The 7,703-nt window shown below is 40.0% G+C and overlaps 1 non-coding gene across 1 annotated transcript; it reads right to left on the minus strand.

Annotated features, from left to right (window-relative positions):
* Positions 1-845: 845 nt before the first annotated feature.
* Positions 846-934, minus strand: TRNAM-CAU (transfer RNA methionine (anticodon CAU)). The gene is given in 2 exon segments: positions 846-881; positions 897-934. It is a non-coding gene; the product is annotated as a tRNA-Met (tRNA).
* Positions 935-7,703: the final 6,769 nt, after the last annotated feature.

Genomic DNA, 7,703 nt, shown 5'->3' on the forward strand with positions numbered 1-7,703 from the left:
ATCACAAGGCCAATTTTAGGTGGGGTGAGAGAGGCTCGAACTCTCGACCTCAAGATCACTCACGTTATAGCTATGAGACCTACACGCTAGCCAACTGCGCCACCACCCCTTTGTTGGATTAGTGGAGAAATAACATCTCTTCATAACAATTCCATGTGTTCAGATTAAGCAAAGATCAACACTTTCCTAATCACCTGGACCATCCATCGTCAAATCTACAGTTGAAAAAGGGAGAAAGGAACTACAGACATTAAGTTGCATCAGAAAGTCCAACACCCATACTACAATATGCTAACTTAATATAACAACAGATCCTTCCTAGCACCAAGCGGAAATAATCCAAGTCGCAAGTTAATATCTTAGTAACCAATTTGGTGCATCGCTGAAGCGACTACGGCTCGTCATTCCGCTGATACAGATATAACTAACTGTCTGCTTACTTATGCAGCTACTATGTCCGGCCAAATCTACCATAAAGAAGAAAAGAAATTGGCCCTTGTAAACTAGAACCAATGGTGTGCTTACGAAATGTAGTAGTAGGCCGCCCTAGCCAGCGACTTGGAATCAATCATCAAAGGCGGCTGCAGCAGAACCACTATTTTAAAAAGCCTGCTATAGCTCCGTTATAGCACGCTATAGCGTTTACAAAAGGTCTTGCACTAAGAGACTTTGGTCCAAACAATATGCTATAAAGTTGAGGCTATGACTTTCTCTCATGGGTCTGCGAAAAAAAGAAAAAAAGGAGACCAGGTTCAGATTAGCTCAATTTCACCTGATGATTCAGATGTAGGTATGACGACCCAAGTTGTCACCGAGCGTTTCATCATCACAAGGCCAATTTTAGGTGGGGTGAGAGAGGGTCGAACTCTCGACCTCAGGATCACTCACGTTATAGCTATGAGACCTACGCGCTAGCCAACTGCGCCACCACCCCTTTGTTGGATTCGTGGAGAAATAACATCTCTTCATAACAATTCCATGTGTTCAGATTAAGCAAAGATCAACACTTTCCAAATCACCTGGACCATCCATCCTCAAATCTACAGTTGAAAAATGGAGAAAGGAACTACAGACATTAAGTTGCATCAGAAAGTCCAACACCCATACTACAATATGCTAACTTAAGATAACAACAGATCCTTCCTAGCACCAAGCAGAAATAATCCAAGTCGCAAGTTAATATCTTAGTAAACAATTTGGTGCATCGCTGAAGCGACTATGGCTCGTCATTACGCTAATACAGATATAACTAAATGTGTGCTTACTTATGCAACAACTATGTCCGCCCAAATCTACCGTAAACAAGGAAAGAAATTGGCCCTTGTAAACTAGAACCAATGGTGTTCTTATGAAATGTAGTAGTAGGCCGCCCTAGCCAGCGACTTGCAATCAATCATCAACGGCGGCTGCAGCAGAAGCACTGTTTTAAATAGCCCGCTATAGCTCCGTTATAGCATGCTATAGCGTTTAAAAAAGGTCTTGCGCTAAGAGACTTTGGTCCAAACAATTTGCTATAAAGTTGAGGCTATGACTTTCTTTCATGGGCCTGTGAAAAAAAAGAAAAAAAGGAGACCAGGTTGAGATTTTCTCAATTTCACCTTATGATTCAGATGTAGGTGTGACGACCCAAGTTGTCACCGAGTGTTTCATCATCCCAAGGCCAATTTTAGGTGGGGCGAGAGAGTCTCGAACTCTCGACCTCAGGATCACTCACGTTATAGCTATGAGACCTACATGCTAGCCAACTGCGCCACCACCCCTTTGTTGGATTAGTGGAATGGGCACCAAAGGACATCAACATAACCACAAGCAAATTAAATCAATCATAGCAATTCATCAACCACCAATAGGACAACGAATATCTACTCAGACATCATAGGAAGGCAACACATCATTGGATAATAATATGAAGCAAAAAGCGCCATGTTCAAGTAGAGGGTACAACGGGTTGGGGGAGAGTGGACCGCTGTAGATAGAGGGGGGAAGGTGATGGATATGTTGGTGAAGATGGCCGCGGTGTTGGTGAAGATCGCGGTGATGATGATGGCCCCCGGCAGTGCTCCGGCGCCACCGAAAGCAAGGGGGAGAGAGGCCCCCTTCTTCTTCTTCTTCCTTGACCTCTTCTCCCTAGATGGGAGAAGGGTTTCCCCTCTGGTCCTTGGATCCAATGGCTTGGGAGGGGCGAGAGCCCCTCCGAGATTGGATCTATCTCTTTGTTTTCTGAGTTCTGGAATTCTGCCCTGGCACCGTTTCTTTTATATCCGGAGATCCATAACTCCGATTGGATTGAAACCTTCGCCCAGATCGTTTTCCAAAAATTAGCTTTCTTGCAGCCAAAGAAGGGCATCAACCACCTTATGAGTTGCCCAGGAGGGTGGGGGGCGTGCACATGTAAAGTGGGCGTGGGCCCCTATCTCCTGGCCACCTCGGGCACCGTCTCGCGTTAATTTTTCTTCCCAAAAATCACAAATATTCCAAAATAATTCTCCGTCCGCTTTTATCTCATTTGGACTCCGTTTGATATGGGGTTTCTGCGAAACATAAAATATGCAACAGACAGAAACTGGCACTGGGCACTGGATCAATATGTTAGTCCCAAAAATAGTATAAAAAGTTGCCAAAAGTATATGAAATTTGAAGAATATTGGCATGGAACAATCAAAAATTATAGATACGACGGAGACGTATCAGCATCCCCAAGCTTAATTCCTGCTCGTCCTCGAGTAGGTAAATGATAAAAAAGATAATTTTTGATGTGGAATGCTACCTAGCATAATCTTGATCATATGTGTAATCATGGCATGAATATAAGACACGAGTGATTCAAGGAAATAGTCTATCATTTGACATAAAAACAATAATACTTCAAGCATGCCAACCAAGCAATTATGTCTTATCGAAATAACATAGCCAAAGAAAGCTCATCCCTACAAAATCATATAGTCTGTCTATGCTCCATCTTTGTCACACAAAATGCTCCCATCATGCACAACCCCGATGACGAGCCCAACAATTGGTTCATACTTTTTAACGCTCTTCAGCTTTTTCAACTCTTATGCAATACATGAGCACAAGCCATGGACATAGCACTATGGTGGTATATGGTGGTGGTTGTGAGGACAGAAAAGGGAGAAGATAGTCTCACATCAACTCGGCGTATCAACGGGCTATGGAGATGCCCATCAATAGATATCAATGTGAGTGAGTAGGGATTGCCATGCAACGGATGCACTAAGAGCTATAAGTGTATGAAAGCTCAAACTGGAAACTATGTGGGTGTGATCCAACTTGATTGCTCATGAAGACCTCGGGCATTTGAGGAAGCCCATCATCGGAATATACGAGCCAAGTTCTATAATGAAAATTCCCACTAGTATATGAAAGTGATAACTCAAGAGACTCTCTATGTGAAGAACATGGTGCTACTCTAAAGCACAAGTGTGGTAAAAGGATAGTAACATTGCCCCTTCTCTCTTTTTCTCTCATTTTTTCTTTTATTTTCTCTCTTTATTATTATTATTATTATTTTCTTTTTGGTGGGCTTCTTTGGCCTCTTTTTTTATTTGGGCTTCTTTGGCCTCTTTTATTTTTCATAAAGTCCGGAGTCTCATCCCAACTTGTGGGGGAATCATAGTCTCCATCATCCTTTCCTCACTGGGGCAATGCTCTAATAATGATGATCGTCACACATTTATTTACTTACAACTCAATATTACAAATCGATATCTCGAACAAAGATATGACTCTATATGAATGCTTCCGACGGTGTACCAGGATGTGCAATGATCTAGCATAGCAATGACATCAAAAAACAAACAAGCCATGAAAACATCATGCTAGCTATCTTACGATCATGCAACGCAATATGACAATGAATGCTCAAGTCATGTATATGATGATGATGGAAGTTGCATGGCAATATATCTCAGAATGGCTATGGAAATGCCATGATAGGTAGGTATGGTGGCTATTTTGAGGAAGGTAAATAATGGGTTCATGATACTGGCGAGAGTTGCGCGGCACAATAGAGGCTAGCAAAGTGGAAGGGTGAATGTGCGTATATCCATGGACTCACATTAGTCATAAAGAACTCATATACTTATTGCAAAAGTCTACTTAGCCCTCGAAGCAAAGTACTACTACGCATGCCCCTAGAGGGATAGATTGGTAGGAAAAGACCATCGCTCGTCCCCGACTGCCACTCATAAGGAAGACAATCAAAAAACACCTCATGCTCCAACTTCGTTACATAACGGTTCACCATACGTGCATGCTACGGGACTTGCAAACCTCAACACAAGTATTTCTTAATTTCACAATTACTCAACTAACATGACTCTAATATCACCACCTTTATATCGCAAAACTATTGCAAGGAATCAAACATATCATATTCAGTGATCTACAAGTTTTATGTAGTATTTTATGACTAACCATGTGAATGACCAATTCCCGTCATCTCTCTAAATAGATATAAGTGAAGAAAGAGAGTTTAGTTCTTTCTATAAAAGATATGCCCACGCTCTAACAAATATAACTGAAGTAAAAGAGCATTCTACAAATGGCGGTTGTCTATGTGAAGAGAAACAGGCAATCCAAACTTCAAATGATATGAGTGAAGCACATGAAGCATTCTATAAATCCATACTCAAAAGATTTAAGTGAAGTGCAACGAGCATTCTATAAATCAACCAATGACTATCTCATACCAGCATGGTGTATAAAATAAAAAAGAAAACTAAATGCAAAATACGCTCCAAGACTTGCACATAATGCATGAACGAAACGAATACGAAAACATACCGATACTTGTTGAAGAACGAGGGGATGCCTTCCGGGGCATCCCCAAGCTTAGACGCTTGAGTCTCCTTGAGTATTTACTTGGGGTGCCTTGGGCATCCCCAAGCTTGAGCTCTTTCCTCTCTTCCTTTTCCTCATATCGAGACCTCCTCGCTTAGACACTTCATCCACACAAAACTTCAACAGAAAACTCAGTAAGATCTGTCAGTATAATAAAGCAAATCACTACTCTAAGTACTGTAGCAAACCAATTCATATTTTGTTTTTTCATTGGGTCTACTTTTACAGAACTTTTTCATGGCTTAGTCCACTGATATAAATTGATAGATTCATCAAAACAAGCAAACTATGCATCAAAAACAGAATCTGTCAAAAACAGAACAGTCTGTAGAAATCGGAACATCCACCATACTTCTGGTACCCCAAAACTTCTACCAAAATTAGGAAAAATAAACAAGTTGTATAGAAAGATAGTGCAAAAGGAATCAGAACCAAGTGACGTTCTAGATAAAAATGTAAAATCGTGCACTACAGCCAAAGTTTCTGTCCTGCACCGTACAAACCAACAAGCATTGTAAACATCCTAAAGGCAAACCTTGGCACATTATTTTTATAATACAATGGAATTGTACAAGGGGGTAATTATTTTTGATGAGAAGTTTCTGTAATCAAGATTCACAAAGTTTCCGTGAGCATGAACAAAGTTCAAGGAGCTCTCCCACTTCAACAATGCTTGTCTCTCTCACTTTCACTTTCCTTTTCGAAAAGTTTTTGGGCTCCCCTCTTTATTTATTTATTTGTTTTTAAACTATATGAAAGCACTCAACAGAAATAAATGACTCTCTAAGACTTCTGGGTTGTCTCCCTGGCAGTTCTTTCTTTAAAGCCATTAAGCTAGGCATATGGTGCTCAAGTAACGGATCCACCCGGATCCCAAGGTATATCAAAGCCAATTTTAATTAACAATGATTTGTAATTTAGTATTAAGCACAAAGTAACATATAACATGAAACAACAAAGTCTAACTCTCTTCATATGCATCGGCATGTCATAAAAGAACAAGTCATGCACACCAAGTAAAGGCCAATGCATAGTATAAGCAGTTTCTTGCAATTTTATCATATTGGAAACATAGAGAGGTGGAGATATAGTTCCTCTCATAATAATTGCGAGTAGGAGCAGAAAGCACATGGATATTATATCTATCAAAATCATCATGTGTAGTAGTAAAACGCAACCCATCAATATAATCCTTAATAAGCACAAACTTCTCTGATATAGTGTAGTAGGGAGAATTCAAAAAGATAATAGGATTATCATGCGTGGGTGCAATAGCAACAATTTCATGTTTAACATAAGGAACTATAGCAAGTTCATCTCCATAAGCATAATTCATATTGGCATCTTGGCCACAAGCATAGCAAGCATCATCAAAAAGGATATTTCAAGAGAATCAATGGGATCATAGCAATCATCATAGCAATCATCCTTCGGTAAGCACGAAGGGGAATTAAACAATGTATGAGTTGAAGAGTTACTCTCATTAGAAGGTGGGCATGGGTGATCAATCCGCTCTTCCTCCTTTTGTTCTTTGCTCCCCTCATCATCTTTTTCATCCAATGAGCTCATAGTTTCATCAATTTCTTCTTCCATATCTTCCTGCAAAATATTAGTCTCTTCTTGGACAACACAGACTTTCTCAATAAATGCATTAATATTGTAATTGTATTCATAATTTTTATAGCAATATCTAAGTATAGCAAAATTTTCAGGTCTATAAACTGCATCATCAAAATCATCAAACTCTTTAAACATAGATTCAATCTCATAAGCACCCATAAAAGCAACGAATTTTTCTATTTGTTCCACATCATAGTAATCATAGATACCATTAGCATAAGAAGCTAAGGTTTCATTATCATTAAATTTGCATGAAAAGGGAAGGTGTGGAGCCTTCATCTTAGAGCAACAAGTATAATCATGTATCATGCATAGTTGACGAGCATACCAACGTAACATAGAAATTTGATCCCATAATAGTTTCCATTTTTGTGTCAAGCGATAATCCCTAAAGTATTCACGTTGATCCAACGTTACTCCCTTAACATAATTGAATGGGGTTTTCTCAGGATTATCAAAGTGGTACATAATATCCTGAACATAACGAGCATCGAGGGTTTTAGGAGGTTCCCCATCTCCATGAGTAGCAAGTACACCTAATTTTTTTGGTATTTCGTGTTCCATATCCATAACTAAAGATAGAGAACAACTTAGAATGGCAAATAAAAATTACTTAGTGATAAAGAAAACAAGCACACACGAGAATATTCACCCCACGCTATTACTCCCCGGCAACGGCGCCAGAAAAATTTCTTGATGACCCGCAAGTATACGGTATAGTTGTAGCCTCTTTCGATAAGTAAAAGTGTCAAACCCAATGAGGAGCTAAAGGTAGAACAAATATCCTCTCAAGCCCTATCTGCCACTGATACGACTCTACGCACGCTTAGTGTTTGCTTTACCTAGAACAAGTATGAAACTAGAAGTACTTTGTAGGTGTGATAGGATAGGTTTGCAAGATAATAAAGAACACGTAAATAAAAAGTAGGGGCTGTTTAGATAAAGAAGCAATAAAGTAAATATAGCGAATGTGGAAAAGTGGTGGTAGGAGTCACTACTAGGAAAAGGCATGCTAGTGGCGCACCAATTTCGCCTTCTAATGGCGCACTACTGGTGCGCCACTAGCATCACGCCATTAGATTTAAATTCTAATGGCGCACCACTGATGCGCCATTAGTATCTGGTGTTCTAATGGCGCACCACGTAGTGCACCATTAGTATTTCCCACAGTGCGCCATTAGAATTCCTCCCAAGGGGCCATATGTACCCATGTGCTTTGGCAT

This window comes from Triticum aestivum, chromosome 6B (assembly GCF_018294505.1).
Source record: "Triticum aestivum cultivar Chinese Spring chromosome 6B, IWGSC CS RefSeq v2.1, whole genome shotgun sequence".
Classification (NCBI taxonomy): domain Eukaryota; kingdom Viridiplantae; phylum Streptophyta; class Magnoliopsida; order Poales; family Poaceae; genus Triticum; species Triticum aestivum.